Genomic DNA, 17,298 nt, shown 5'->3' on the forward strand with positions numbered 1-17,298 from the left:
TAAAGCGATTAAATATGGTCATTCCCCTCTCCCTCGAAAGAGACAAAGGAGAAAGAAAATGATTCGCTGAGAACAGCCATAACTTATAAGATATCCGAGTCAAACAGTATGAAAACTAGCCCTGCGTACAGGTCTGTGTGTTCCGGCGTTGCACGGCCTGGTGGAGGCCGTGTAACGCCGGGAACACACAGACCTGTACGCAGGGCTACATGAAACATACATGTTGTCACCGTCCAGGTCGGTACTCACTACAACAGTCTCGATTAACCAGACTGCACTTCGGGGGCTGTCATCGGACTGTCCCTTTGTATGTATATCCTTTTTATTGATTTGGTCATTTTATCATGATGGAAAAACAGAAAGAGAGCTTGGGCAAGCCGAGTCACGTCACGCTTGAAACTCCCGCGGAAATACTTTCCAATGAAAACATGTGTCAAAGGTCATAGCTTAAACAACAATGGCGGCAAATCAGCTAGGTAAGTCACGTCTGAGTCGGTGGCGAAATTTCTCAGGTCAGTCGCTGACATTTGTCATATCCTGTCGGAATTTTAGTGCATTTAAGTTCGAGAACCTTGATGACGGCAATTTACCTCTTTTTTAATGTTCTCAAGCGAGATATTAGTTGTTTCATGGACGCTATGCATTGGCCCGCTAGTGTACGAGGCATGACTCCGTATTTCCCAAGCGTGTTACCCACGTGGTGAGTTCGCTGAATGAAGCTGTCACCGACTATCCATGCCCAGGATACCGTCGATGATCACCCGTAAATTTGCCGATCTTGTGGTGCTTATGTAGAATTAGATTTCCTATCTGAAATGTGAAAAAAAATCAGTCAAGCTTTTCGTCTTTCTGTTCGCCCTATGTGAAACAAAAGCCACTTCATTCAGTCATGGTCAAATCTTGCTGCGAAAACGAGCCCTGCCACTCCTTGACGTGTTCTGCTGGGAGTGGGGGCTGCGATGTGAAGAACTGAAATATCGCACAGGATAGTATTACACATGCACTATGCCGATGCGCACGGAATTTCGAACGGCGCGAATTTGAACGCCAATTTTCGATCTTTACAGAAATAATTTCCATAGACTTGGTCCAAAGTCCATTTAGCATCTATCCATCGGAAGATGTCTCGGTATTCCTCAAGTTTACCTACTTTTAACGGGTTTTTCCAACTGTTACCGGCGATCGCCTTGAAGTCAGCGCATCTTGAATTTTAGCTGCATGACCCATGACGTCATGCAAGTCTCGCACGTTCCCGTTCTAGTAAACATACAACACGTACGCTCGACCATCGTCTTTCACACTTCGCATTGTCGGCAACGTTGTGCGTATTTTCGCAAAAAACCCCGGAAATGTAAATATTGTAAATAAAAGGAAATAAAAGAAAAGAAATTTGGAATGAGTTGTGTTTTTGCACTTTTTTATATTTCATTTTTTTTAAATTTGGAAGGGGGAGGGGGCTTGACATGCATATTATGAAAGAGTCTTTTGTTTTATAAATAAACATAATTGTATAAAAATAGTTGTATAAAAATAATTGTATAATGCGGCGCACATAACGACATCTTAAGTCGTTAATCCTCCTAAAATATTTGGTTTCTCAAACATTACCGTACCAAGACCCACTGCAATTTGCTTACCGCCAACACAGGAGTACGGAAGACGCAGTTCTCTGTCTTCTACATACCCTCACACAACACCTTGATACTTCCAATGCATCTGTTCGAATTTTATTTGTGGACTTCTCAAATGCATTTAATACTATTTCACCAAACTTATTAATCAGAAAATTGAAAAATATGTCAGTATACAGGCAGTTAATTTATTGGTGGGTTGCAGATTTTTTGGTTGGGAGGCCACAGTTTGTCAAGGTAAATTCAATATGATCGCATGTGCGATTGACAAATACCGGCTCGCCTCAAGGCTCGGTTATATCACCGTCATTATTTACCATATTTACATCTGATTGTACCCCCATACATGCGGACAGTAATGATGATGACAAGTCTTTATTTTTTATTGGATTAATAATAATAAGTGGTCCTTCATTTGAAATTTAGTAAGAAGTTAGGGTGTTAGTTCAGTTCAAGTTCAGAAACATTATGGAGGTCAAATGTATGAACTGTGGAGAAGTCTTTGAGGAGAGAGCAAAAGGTTACAGACAAGTCTCCATTGGAAGGCATTCATAAAACAGAAAATGTGAAAGATGTAAAGGAAAATAAGGGCAACTCCACACATCAGCTCTACCAAGTTTGTTTAATATTACGATATGGTAAATAAAAGGATCATTGCATTTATTTTGTGTTACATGTGATGGAGAACATCATGATCTATAATGTAAAATTTCTCTGGGGAATTTAACATAATTTGCATGATGGATAATAGTTGGAGAAGTTTAGTGTCATTCAACATATTTATTTTATTTATAAACTTATTACATATTTATTCACAATTTTTGAAGTTAAAAGTAATTTGCTTTCTATTCATTCACTTTTTACCACGCGAAAATTCGCATAACGTAGCCGACAATGCTGAGACAGCAATACTAGTCAGCGCACGTGTTGTTTGTTGATATCTGAATGCAAATGAAGTAGGAACGGGAACTTGCGAGACTTGCATGACGTCATGGGTCAAGCAGCTTTAAATTCAAGATGGCGGTTATGATGCAAGGCGATCGTCGGTCTTGCTGCGAAAAATCCATTTGGAGGAGAGAAAAATGACAAATACCGAGTAATTATTGAGCGGGTAGGTTATATGAACACCGGACACGGTCCCTTTTGAAAAGTTATGTCAAATTTGTGCCTTTGAAAATTTCTGGCCAAGGCCGTATCCTGTGCGATATTTGCGTATTACACATCGTAGCCCTACCACTCCAATGACCAACCTACCCGAGTGGTAGAGGCTACGGATTCGCAGCAAGGTCAAATCGATTCACAATCCTTCACACATATCCGGTGTGTTTCCAACATGTATGGACAAATTGTTTTCCGTCCATTGATTTTGTCGATCAAGAAAACAACAAGCTCCTTATATAATTCATGTATAGACTCAGTCATTGAGCGAGCGTTATCACAAAATGTGTCCAATAATTAAAAAAAACCAAAAAAAAAACAAAATTTTTTTCAATTCAAGGACGATCTCAGTTAACTGCAGTCAAGGACTGCAGACCTCTGATGTACACGATATTGAATATCGTCTTTCAAGAGAACTACCCAACTGTCTTTGTAAATTTTATCGGAAGTATATGTGATTATTTTAGAAATGAGCCTTACAACAATTTAATTACAATTAATTTTCATTTAAAATTCTAACCTCTTTCCAAAACGATTTCAGTAATGTTCTCATCAAGACAGAACTAATTTCTTTGTTATTATTTAATTTACAGCTAGTTATTATTATTATTGTTTATTTCGGATAAAGATAAGAAAAACACTAGAAGTTAAAATAGTCTTTGACACCAAACATTCCATAACAAACTATTTGAAGAAATTGACATGTACAGTACAGAGGACACAATCACATTACTACAGAGATGCAATCTGCTCAGAAAACTGTATGACTTGTTCCTAAGTATTTCTTCAAAGGTTAAAACATGGGGATTAACAAATAGTGGAGTATTACTTTGAACATGACTATATTGAAAACCTGTTAGTTTACGAAAAATCTGAGAATATGCTCTCCTAGCGTTATTTAACATTTTCATAGAAAATTTACACCACAAGTACGAACTGTACGGAATATCACAAAAAACAGAAAATAAATGACACTTACCGACAAAGAAGCAAATTTAAAATCGCAAATGATAGCGTTACCTCTAGCGTATAAAAAAACGAGTCTGTGCCTGAATGTACTTGGGTACATTCGTGAGTCGACTGTGTTGGGTGTAGTCTGCAACTAATATCTGTTACTGACAGTGACGTTTGTTTTTCATGATTATTTTGAGGCTGATACTCATATACTTTCGGAAATATAAAAGCAATTAATACGCGGAACTTGATGTCGTAACTTGCTTGTTGTCTAGCTGAGATCTGATTGGTGGCAGACCTAAATTCAAGCATAGCGATGCAGTCACCGTGCCTTGAATTTTGTTTTGTGAAACTAGTTTGTTACAAAATAACTATACAAAACTTGATTGACAACTGATGTTTGTTGTCCCCAAAATTTACAAAATGAGTATTTGGCATACTTTATAGCTTCAATAAAAATCATAACCATTGTATAGGAAAGTTTTCAGTTTTTAAGTTTATTTTTTTTAAGTTGTATAAGGTTTTACTTAGCACTTGATTCAAATACAAGAGCTGACTCCATGAATACATGTAAAAACCGACCTCATTGGTTATACTGCTGTATGTTACATAACAAGAAGTCGATTCAGGAATATAGTATTTAGAAGAATGAATCAAATTGTTCTTTCACACTCTTGTTTCAACATGTCCTGTTAGAACTTTGCTCAAATTCATTATTGCAGCTGAAATAATTTAGTTGTGTATATTTTAGTGTTACTTCAAGTGTCATTTATGTCAAGACTGAAAAGTGACACATTTATACATTTTTTTAAACATTTGCTGGATAAACGTAAAGTACACTAGCTAGAAATAGAGGTTGAAGGTGTGACATTAAATATTTTCAGTAGCAGATTAAAAGACATCCTAAAACACACCAATAACTTAGCAGTGGCACATATCAACTTTAGTCTTGAAATAAATGACTTTGAAAAAACAAAAAAGAGTGACATTAGATATTGTATTTTTGTCTCATACTCCATGACACAAGGATATAATGTTTGTTGTCACCTATCACAAAGTTTGGACAAATATAATTATTTTAATTAAATCTAATATCATCACAGGATATCTGATTTAATACAAAGGATGTATTGCTTGGTACAATGAAATCTGGTTTTTATTCAACACATTATTATTTTCTTACATTACAGCATTATTGAGTGTCTCAGACAAACAAGGCTTGGTACCGTTTGCTGAAAAACTTCATAAACTTGGATTAAAACTGATTGCATCTGGTGGTACTGCTAAGGCAATACGGGATGCAGGAATTCCTGTCAGGTTGGTTTTATTCCAATACAATCTCATTTTTCTCTGTCATGTCAATTTAGGCAGAACACCTCAAAATTTACCGATTTAAAACTTGTGTTCAATCTGTGCTACGTTCATTCAAAATCTGAATAAAAATCACAGACTGCACAAAATTTTTGTCTAAGAGAAACAAATCCAACACTGATGCTTGAAATTCAAGATGGCTGCCATTGTGCTAACTATAATAAAATATCAAAAAATTCAACTGACATAAAAATAAGCTGGTGTGAAAATGTTTTATCCCCTCAATGAACTTAAAATTAACCTCAAACGCAGTAATGTCAGATGTCAGTAAATTATTGTGTATTTTATGATTTCAATGATGTATCAGATGTCAGTAAATTATTGTGTATTTTATGATTTCAGTGATGTATCAGACGTGACTGGTGCTCCAGAGATGTTGGGAGGTCGTGTCAAAACACTGCATCCAGCTGTTCATGGAGGTAACAATGAACTATGTCAGAAAATTCACTGGAATTCCATGATATGTCATCAACATCTCTGTTTATTTTTTATTATCTTCATTAAGATGTGGCAGTTTATTTAAAATATTGGGACTGTGTGAAGAGGAATATTTTCTAAATTTGGCACAATCTTTTTGGTATAGCTTCATTATGACTTTAAATAAAGATACATCTTAAATGGGAAGTTACAGGACGTTGGCACACATTAGGGGGATTACTGATGATGCATCCATTTGCATACACTGGGCAGGGAGCACATTTTGAAAATAAATGGAGCACTTTTAGCTCATATTTGGTATGTATATAAATACCAAAAAGAGCTTATATGGCAAGTTGGTGGCGTTGTATGTCTGTGTGTGTGTGTGTGTATGTATGTGCGGATGTATGTCCATCACACACAAGGCTCCCAAACCGCCACACTGACCATCTCAGTATTTAATGTACAGGTACACCCAGGGGTTGAGATGTGACGTTGTTCAAATGAACATGTCAGTGTCAAAAATATGCAAATGAGGTAAGAAAAAGGGAAATCCTGCAAATGTGCAGGAGTGGTGGCATGCCAATGACTGAAACAGGCTACTCCACTGACCTTGAGTCATTTCCTGTCATTGTTTATGAACTGTTACATATTAACAGACCTGCTCAAACTAAGAGGGACTAGCTGTGTTGAAACATTCTCTGCTATGCATGTTGCTAAAGTTGACCTCCAGTACCTAAAGTTTCAGACCTTATTTACTTTTGTCATTCTTGTTTTTCTGGTTTAAATATTTCTTGTTGTTTTTCTGGTTGTACTGTGCAGAAATCATTGTCATAACATCAACGTAGAATTTTCCTGCACTGAACAGATAGAAACAACACTTATTGTTGATCTTTGGTACCCATACTGGTATGTACTAATTCTGATCAAATGTGAGCAACAACGTATAATTGTGGTTTTTTTCAGTTTATTTTCGACTCAAGTTTAGTCACTATATATTACAGACATCATATGCAAGATTCAATGACAATGAATGCTTGAAACATGGCAAACTTATGGAATTCTTGGACCAAACAGCTACATCCGATCTGTAGCGTGGCTTTTTTACATTTGCATAGATTACGATAATCCAGCTTTTATAGGGGAAGTTCCTGTTTAAGTAAAGCCTCTAAAAATCCTATCCACTTCGGGATCTTATAAATACAATAATGGTTTAACAACTGCAACAAAACAAACTGACACCAGCAAAAAAATAAATGTGAGAATTCACACAACTTATTTGATTATTTGATAGTGAGAGCTGAACTGGGATCTCATTTCTCCATTTTCACTCTGTGATTGTGTCTGTCTGCAGGTATCTTGGCAAGAGACATGGAATCTGACCGTGGAGATATGGATAAACAAGGATTCCAATATGTCAAGTAGGTTTCTGTCATTTTTTACTACAAAAACACCAGGAAACCTGTCAGTGAGGGTATTTCTCTGATTTGGACACCTATCAGTGACTTGTTAGACAAATATCAATATCATGTCAATATCAGATCTCTACAAAAAAATGTTGACAGCTTAAAGCTACTGTATGAAGACATCATTCACTCTCAATTTGCAATAACAGGCATTTCAGAGGTTTGGGACACTGATAATCTAAGTCTTTATAGTATACAAGGCTACACACTAGAAGTCAGTTCACGAGAATCAGGTAGGGGTGGTGGGGTTGGGGCATACATTCACTCATCATTAGTTTATAAATTGATTAAAAGAATGTGATACATTCAGAGTCTCTTTGGTTGGAGATATCAGTCAATAATACTAAAATAATAATAGGAATCATCTATAGAAAGCCAAATACCGATATCTCTGAGTTTCAGATTAGTCTGCTTGATGTGCTAAATACGTTCAAACTTGATAAAACTAGATGTATTTTAATGGGAGATTTTAATATAGATGCCAGAACACATACAACTAATGTTAATTCCTATTTTACATCTCTTGAATGCCTTGGTTTTCACCAGTTGATTTCTACACCTACCAGAGTGACCAGCTCATCTGAAACATTAATTGACCATATCTACACTAATATTATACAGTATCCAATTCATGCCGGTACTTTAATTACAGATATTTCTGACCATTTTCCAGTTTTTATTGTCATAGAAAATATGACAACAAATCTCTCAAAACAGTATAAAGTATCATATAGAAATTACAAATTCTTCAATTCTACTCGCTTCTGTGAAGATCTAACTCATGCTCCGTGGGATCGAGTTTATAACTGTAAGGATGCAAATGAAGCATATAATAATTTTCAGAGTGTTTTCGATGAGTTGTGCAATAGACATGCTCCCATTAATGTACAAATTCGCAGTACAAAGAAAAACCGGAAACCATGGGTCACTAATGCAATTAAAAAATCAATTAATACAAAACACAAATTGTATAGTAAAGTGCTCAAATCAAACTTTGATGTCATTGTTGTTGATAGATATAAGAAATTTAGAAATGTGTTGTCTACTGTTCTCAAGAAAGCTAAACAAATGTATTACAACAGCATTTTTACGGAAAACAAGGGTAATACCAATGTAATTTGGAAAACTATCAAGCAAGTCCTCGGAAGTCATGAGGAAAAGGCTAAAAATACCTTGCCAGACAGCCTACGAGTACTGACAAATGGAGTGCATAATACATTGTTAGCAAAACCTGACATAGTAAATGCATTCAATAATTATTTCGTCAACATTGGACCTGACCTTGCCAACAACATCGATTCTCCTCATAAAAACTTTAATAGTTACCTCACTGAACCCACAACACATTCCTTTTTATGTCCTCCACTACACAATCTGAAGTTCATAACATCATCTGCACCCTGAATCCAAAAAGGCATGTGGCCATGACAAAATGCCAGCCAGACTTATAATTGATGGGGCAGCTATAATATCAAAACCCTTGGCATATATATTTAATCTTTCATTTCAGACTGGAATTTTCCCCCAATCTCTAAAAATAGCCAAAGTCACACCAATCTTTAAAAAAGGCACAAAAGATGATCCAGGAAATTATAGACCTATATCAGTATTGCCCCTGTTAAGTAAGATTCTAGAAAAAATTGTCAATGCACGCTTAATTCAGTACATAGAAAAAACAATATTTTATATGAGCATCAATATGGATTTCGTCATAAATACAGCACAAAACTTTCAATTGTAAATCTAATCAATTATCTTATCAAACAACTTGATAATGGCAAAGTTACACTTGGTATTTTCCTTGACTTCTCTAAAGCTTTTGATACAATCAATCATGAAATTCTTCTTTCTAAACGTTCTCACTATGGTACTCGAGGTCTTCCTTTACTTTGGTTCAGAAATTACTTACACAATAGATCCCAACTAGTCTCTGTCAATAATAATGCCTCATCATTCCTTAATGTTACATGTGGAGTACCACAAGGATCTGTCCTTGGACCTACCCTATTCTTACTATTTATCAATGACATTGCCCGTTCCTCCACATACTTCAATTTTAGATTGTTTGCTGACGATACCAATCTATTTCATACTTTCCCTGCTAACCAAGTTAATATAAATTTAAATACTGTCGACATTCACCTCAATACTGTAGTGGACTGGTGCAGGGCTAACAAACTTACTGTAAACTACCTCAAAACAAATTACATTGTCTTCAGAAATCATAACAAACATATTTTCTTGAATGGTACTCTACACATCAATAATACAGTTATCAATGAGGTTGAAGTGACATCATTTGTAGGTATTCAAATGGACAGACATCTTAAATGGTCAAAGCACATTAAAATGATTAATTCTACTATCAGGAAAAAGGTTGGCATCCTTTTCAAATTGAGACACTTTTTACCACGCAATATCCTTATTCTTCTATACAAAACTTTCATCCTACCACACATCACTTATGGTCTTGAAGTTTGGGGTTCAACATATCCCTCACATCTCAATAGTATCTTTCTTTCGCAAAAAATGGCAGTCAGAGCTATAACTTTCAGTGACTTCACAGCAAACTCAGCTACTCTTTTCAAACAACTTAATATTCTCGATATATACAAATTACATAAATTACATATCAGTACATTCATGTATGATCTTATAAATAATAACTTGCCACACAGTCTTACACACTACTGTCAGTTGCCTTCTCATTGCTACAGTACTCGTCATAAAATTAATGGTAACCTTTATGTCCCAAGTGTCAACACTTCCTTGGGTAAATTCTCGATATCATATACAGGCTGCATCTATTGGAATACATTACCTAAACAAATTAAAACAAAAACCACTAGAAGTTCGTTCAGACACTCCCTTTCAAGTCTCCTCATACACGGTTAGTGTTTTACATGACGAAGAGTTATATTCAACTTTACAAATATGTATATCATAGATATATCACTATACATTTTGTTTTTGTGTTGTTTGTTTTTATTTTATTTTACATATTTTCTACTGATTCGTAATGTATTTATGTAGTTGTTCTTATTTACTTAGTTAGTTACTTAGCACTTTCAAGTCTACTTTTACACGATTGTTTTTTTTTGGTTTTTTTAAGTGATGAAGAGTTATATTCAACTTTACATATATGTATATCATATTTAAATATATATATATTTTATATACGTTTTTTTTCTCTCTTATCGTTTTCTTTTTTACGCATTTCTACTTACTCGTAATGTATCTATTTAGTTATATATTTATTTATGTAGTTGTTCTTTTATTCACTTAGTTACTTTGTTACAATTAGGTTACTTTGCAATCCACTACTTTCATGTACACTACCCTCGATATACTTCAGTTTTCTTTTTCTTCTTCGTTTCCTTGCTTTAACATCAAATGGCTTTGGGAACGGACTAGACTAGCATTTGCTATTTTCCGTTTCCATTTACCCCCGTTTCCATTTACCCTTTATCGCAGCACAACTCAGATGTACATTTATCATTGAATTGTAATATTATTATGATTAAGGGTAATAAAGATTATTATTATTATTATTATAAATGTAGAAATATTTTTACTTACAAGTTGAGTGCATATTTATATGGCTTCTGAGAACATCTCTCAACTGAGAACATACACTTTTTTGCATTTTCAATAGTGCCCTTGTTGAAAGGTTTGACTGTATAGTGAAATCCATGTACCATAAGAAAATAAACCAGTTTTAAGGAGATGTCTTAAATGCAGAAAAATTCTAGTCTACTTGTAAACAAGCTTTAGAATGTTTTCTCAATATGGACAAAGGTGTCTTGATTGCCAAGATGTTTTGAAGCAGGGTGCGCGTTATCATTTTTTTTGCTTTTATGTCCTGAAAGAAAACAAATGAAATATTAAAGCCCTTTTGTCATGCAAAAATAAGTCAATTGTAACAAACTTTCCTTTGTTGACAGGTTGGTAGCTTGTAATTTGTATCCATTTGTAAAGACCATATCCAAGGAAGGTGTAACTGTCTCTGATGCAGTGGAACAGATTGATATCGGTATGTCTTCATTATCTGTCATATTTCACATTGCTCTAATACTGTGATTTGTGTAGCTAACTTATCATGTTACCAATGACATCAATCAATGCCAGTGTGTTTTTGTCACTTGATCTGATGACCTTACATGACCTCTACATCCTGGTATTTTCATTGTTGTACACGGGACATTTAAATAAATATCAGCAACTCTATAAACACTCCATATTGCCGATATTTTTTACCTTTTAGCAAAATAATTACAGAGTTTCAAAATGTGATGTTGAATACCATAACAATCGCACTGAGAGTCCATCCATTTTGGTGCAATAATACCGATATTGAGGATTGGATCATACCAACACGGCACTTTAAAGGGGTGTTGGACTTATTTGATGTGTGGCTATTCACTTGACAGGTGGTGTTACTCTACTGAGAGCTGCAGCCAAGAACCACGCCAGGGTCACTGTTGTATGTGATCCTAGTGATTATGACAAGTAAGTTGACCAGTCGTAACGATAGTTTACCTGGCAAGCTAAGAGGCCAAATTGAGAACACTCTTATTTAGGCAGAATCGCTATACCGGGGTAGTGTGTGATATCCAAGTGATTATGACAAGTAAGTTGAGCAGTCATAATGATAATAATATCTGAGGAGCTAAGCAGTCCAATTCAGGGTGCTCTTCTATGGCCAGGATTATTGCAGTATATTATCCTAGTGATAATGACAACTAAGTTAAAGGCTCCTCATGATAATATTATCCAAGGAGCTATATGACAGTCGTCTGACCAGTAGCCATGTAAATCCAGCAATAAGACAGTCCTGTACTACCCTGGATGTGTATTCTGTGATGAAATCAGCAGATATAGTCTTGTCATTTGATCTGTTTCAGGATTGCTGATGAAATGTCCAAATCAGAAAACAATGATACAACTCTGGATATGCGTAAAACATTGGCTGTCAAGGTCAGTATTGCAATCAAAATCAGGACACTACATTTCACAGATGGCATGTACTTTAAGATTTCAGAAAAGTGGCGAATTCCTGTTGAATTTTGACATATCTCAATTTTCTTTAGGTTTCACAGCTTTTTACTGTTTGACATATTCAGTGCATTTTATTAAAGGCCTGTTTTTCAATCCCTGAGATGGATTTCAGGGTTTAGATAGATCACAAAGTTCTTGGTCTTCTTATAGCCTTTCATCGTTATGTTTTGTGTTGCAGGCATTCAACCACACAGCTGAGTATGATGCTGCTATCTCTAATTACTTCAGAAAAGAGTACAGCCAGGGTGTATCACAACTACCACTGAGATACGGTATGAACCACACCAAGCCCCTGCACAGCTGTATACAACACTGCCTGAACTGCCAGTCAAAGGTGAGATGTGAAATCTAGTAGTGATGAGATCTGAACTTTCATCAAAAATCTTTCTGTAAAATATTTTATGAAGGTACATTCCCTGTAATCTGGTGATGACAAAATCTAAAATGAGATTAAGACTCTTTCTGACAATATAGTTAGAAGCCGGGTAGCAAATAATTTAGAGTATTATTATACATCTGCCATCAAGAACAATAGAATTTTACATGCGCTAAAAAAGCCGTACAGAACGCCCATTTCGTAACAGGTATGGTTTCAAGGCACCCCGTCCCCTGCAGCTGTACAGCACGTTTACTGTTGAACAGTTTCAAGGGACCCATAGGACGTGTGCCAGAACATGTCTCGTGCGCACTCTGTAGGTACGTGTATAGTGCACACACACTATCCAGAACTTGCAGAAGCGTGTCCGAGATATCATCCACACTTGCGCTATAAATCGGAATAAAAATTGTTGACATTTCATGAAAACGGTCATTACTCTGACATTTTGATGCCCCAGTCACGGATGTAAGATGTATAATAATAAGGTTATCGCAAAAATACCACAAAGGATGTACTCGGACATTGGCGCTGGGCATTGCCCTCGGCTTTGCGTCGGGTGATACACTGCGCCAATGTCCTCGTGCATCCTTTGCGGTATTTTCATAATAACCTCATATTATGTTTTGTTTATAAACCAACCAGTACCTGTTCATTTCAAACATGATTATTATGATGTTCAACAATGTGTAAACAAGTCCCAAGGTTTAGATTAACCTCCGTGGAGTGAGTAAGTACGATGAATGCTTGCAGTGTTGCTGTGTCAGTTGAGTATCAACTATCAATGTGATGGACTATGGTTTTCTCACCATTGTTGTTATTTTCTCTGCCATGACAGTTTTAAATGGAGCACCTGGTTTATCAATCTCTGTGATGCATTCAATTCATGGCAGCTGGTGAAAGAATTGAAGGCTGCCCTCAATCTGCCGGCTGCTGCATCATTCAAACATGTCAGTCCTGCCGGTAAGCTATTTAGTACAGCTTTAAAGTTTACTTGCTGTTGAAACAGTCATATCACATCAGAAGCAGTTGTATCTCATAGTTTTCCATAAGAACAGTACGACCTAACAATTCAGTCAATCATTTAATATTTGTTAATATATTTACCAAAGTTCTCTAAAGTGAGGTTTCAATAAAATAGATTTGTAATGCTCAGAGTAAACTTTGATTTTATGACATAAGTAGTAAATGTCGGTTATCAAATGGATAGTTCTTTGGATAGGAAGTTGGAACATTGAAGTGTTACAGATTGTGTGAGAGGGAATATGGGTGACAGGGCCATTGAATCATTTTGTACAATATGTAGTATCTGATATTCTTGATGTATTGCTGTAATTTAATTTGACAGGAGCTGGAGTTGGTACAGAGTTGTCTGCAGAGCAAGCTAAGTTGTGTATGGTTGATGATATGATGTCATCATTGACACCGCTTGCTAAGGCCTATGCTAGAGCTAGAGGTGAGAATAGTGGTTTTGAAGTCTGCCCTCACAGCATGGTCCAGCCAGTTACTTTGTTTTTGGCACACTGCCTCTTTTTTGAGAAATTTCCCATTACCATATCCATTGACTGCTACAATTGAATGTTCATGAACCCACTTAGTACATTGTGAATCACCAACCTGAATATAAACACTGATATTAACAATAATTACAGTAAGGGTGTATGCCAAGTTCCATCCAGTTTATTTTTCCTTCATTGTTATTTCCAATTTATCATCACCCTCCTCCTTTCCCCATCTCATCAGTATCTTGTCTCATCCTTCCTTGAAGATGGATACAGATTATGAGCCTGTTACCATGGAAACGAGAACTCTGTTTGGTCTACAGATGAAACTGAGATGCAGTTATGCAGTCAGAAACAAAAAATGTGTTCCAACATTGCAACAGACAAGAAAGATGTGAGTAAAATTTGAAAAATGTATTGATCAGTCATATCATAAAATTGACTGCAAAATGTTGAATAAAAATGATGAAGTATAAGATGAATGTATCAAAATATTAATTTCAACCTCGAAAGCTCCTTGTAATTTGCTGAAAAAGTCCATGGAAAGTTCTGCAAAATTTAACTCACTTTGAGTGTATGGACCCTGATCCCATTGTAGAGCCAGTACCAGAGCTAGACCATAGAGATATAAGGTACACTTGCACTGATGTTTTAAGATGAGATATTAAATTACATTAGAATAATACATACTTCTTTATATCAAATATCAACATCGTTACATGTCTCACACCATTGCTATTGAGTCAATGATTTAAATTAACAAAAAATAACATGATACTACATGTATGCATATTGATCAGTGAAGATTGGATGACTAACTTAGATCGAATCACTGTTGAGTTACTGGTCATGTGACTCTGTGGTCACTACAGACGGACTGGTCTTAGACTTATCTTTGTTTCATCTCCAATTGCCAGAGTCTGCCATCAGGGATCTGATTGTAGCCACCATAGCATTGAAATACACACAGTCCAACTCTGTCTGCTATGCTCAGGATGGATTGGAATAGGAGCTGGACAACAATCCAGGATACACTGCACCAGACTGGCTGGTGATAAGGCAAATAATTGGTAAGTGTACAAATGACAAGATGTTTGAGGAATCTGTGTACAAGCTCTGAAGCTCTAGATACATTGTACTAAATGTGATATCAAGGACCTAAATATTTTGACAAATTTGCTGATAACAGATTAATAGCAGGTGATGAACTAATTTTACAAACTGTGAAGCTGATAGTTGAACACTGTTCAGCATTGTAAAGTATCTTATAATATGGTCTGATGAAGGGCTTGCATATGAATAAAATATTAAAATATCTGTGTCTTTATCTTCACTGTGTATTGATTTATAGAGTTAAAACTGCAATCGTTTTTGTGACAATGTTTCAAAGTTATGAATATGGTTTTGGTACAAACACAAAATCTTGACTTGGAAAGGCATACTTTTCTACATCATCAGGTTTCATTACTTTGAAGGTGGTTACATCAGCATTGCAAGGTGGTTACATCAGCATTGCAAGGTGGTTACATCAGCATTGCAAGGTGGTTACATCAGCATTGCAAGGTGGTTACATCAGCATTGCAAGGTGGTTACATCAGCATTGCAAGGTGGTTACATCAGCATTGCAAGGTGGTCACATCAGCATTGAAGGTGGTACATCAGCATTGCAAGGTGGTTACATCAGCATTGCAAGGTGGTTACATCAGCATTGCAAGGTGGTTACATCAGCATTGCAAGGTGGTTACATCAGCATTGCAAGGTGGTTACATCAGCATTGCAAGGTGGTTACATCAGCATTGCAAGGTGCTTACATCAGCATTGCAAGGTGGTTACATCAGCATTGCAAGGTGGTTACATCAGCATTGCAAGGTGGTTACATCAGCATTGCAAGGTGGTTACATCAGCATTGCAAGGTGGTTACATCAGCATTGCAAGGTGGTTACATCAGCATTGCAAGGTGGTTACATCAGCATTGCAAGGTGGTTACATCAGCATTGCAAGGTGGTTACATCAGCATTGCAAGGTGGTTACATCAGCATTGCAAGGTGGTTACATCAGCATTGCAAGGTGGTTACATCAGCATTGCAAGGTGGTTACATCAGCATTGCAAGGTGGTTACATCAGCATTGCAAGGTGGTTACATCAGCATTGCAAGGTGGTTACATCAGCATTGCAAGGTGGTTACATCAGCATTGCAAGGTGGTTACATCAGCATTGCAAGGTGGTTACATCAGCATTGCAAGGTGGTTACATCAGCATTGCAAGTTTAGAAGTTCCATTACTACAATGTGTGAAAAGAACTGAGAGACCAAATGCTGTTGATACCTGTGTCAATGGAACTGGGGGACAGGTGAGTGTGTTGAATTGACCTTTGACATATTTCAGATATTTATTACATGTTGTCATTACCTGTCACAAGTCAATCTATCTTATCTTGTCATTGTTTCAACGTATTGGATGTACCTGTCAGTTCCCTTATCGTATCAATATATGCCCAATGAAACAGATAAAAATCAGGTTTGTAAAATTGCATAATATAGAATTCGTGATGATTAAAATCGCGCATCTTTTTGTTTTTTACATCAGGATATGGACAAAGTATCATAGGAAGCCATGTTTGAACGCCACCTGAACAGCTCTCCAAGGTATAAATCTATTCTTATTCATTTCTGTGACATTGCTGTTCTTTCAATTGTCATTGCATCTTTGCAGAAAGTGGCTAGATTCTCAATATAATTGATAGCATAGAAAATTCCATTAAAATGTCAATTATATGGATTAAAAGGTTTTCACTTTTCATGTAAATGTTATTGTTCAACTCAGAAGGTTTATTTCAAGTCAATGCACATCTCTTCCATCAATGTGCAAAATATTTATTTGGCTGTAATTTCTGGTGTTCGATATTTGGTTTCAGAAATCACGAGAACAAGAATATTAATAATATAACTTTGTGCTGATGTTTTGATGAAAACAACAAAATCATCTGTTTAAGTTTTCAGAACACTGTTAACCTACAACTTTAAACACTGGCAGTAGACAGTCAAATTGTTTGACTTTCTATCAGCATCAATAATGTCACACACATGTTGCTATAGTTTGTAGGGTTTATTTCAAATGACTTCATTCCTCTGACAAAAATATGGAAAAATAAGTATTTGTCTGAAATTTTCAAATTCAAGTACAAAGACATCAAAAATACGTCTTTGTCAAGGTCATGTTTTGATGAAAACATAATTACCTTTCAAAGGCTCCACAGCAATATCAAAGGAAACTTAGACCTAGCTGCTAGAAAGTCAAAATTAGGAATTACAGCACTGTACACAAAACTGGTGTCTGTACAAAATTCTTGCAATGATAGACCATGT

The 17,298-nt window shown here is 36.0% G+C and overlaps 1 pseudogene; it reads left to right on the top strand.

Annotated features, from left to right (window-relative positions):
- The first annotated feature begins 353 nt into the window (after positions 1 to 353).
- On the top strand, positions 354 to 14,327 carry LOC139127184 (bifunctional purine biosynthesis protein ATIC-like; annotated as a pseudogene).
- Positions 14,328 to 17,298: the final 2,971 nt, after the last annotated feature.

The sequence above is a fragment of the Ptychodera flava genome, unplaced genomic scaffold (assembly GCF_041260155.1).
Source record: "Ptychodera flava strain L36383 unplaced genomic scaffold, AS_Pfla_20210202 Scaffold_29__1_contigs__length_4469600_pilon, whole genome shotgun sequence".
NCBI lineage: Eukaryota > Metazoa > Hemichordata > Enteropneusta > Ptychoderidae > Ptychodera > Ptychodera flava.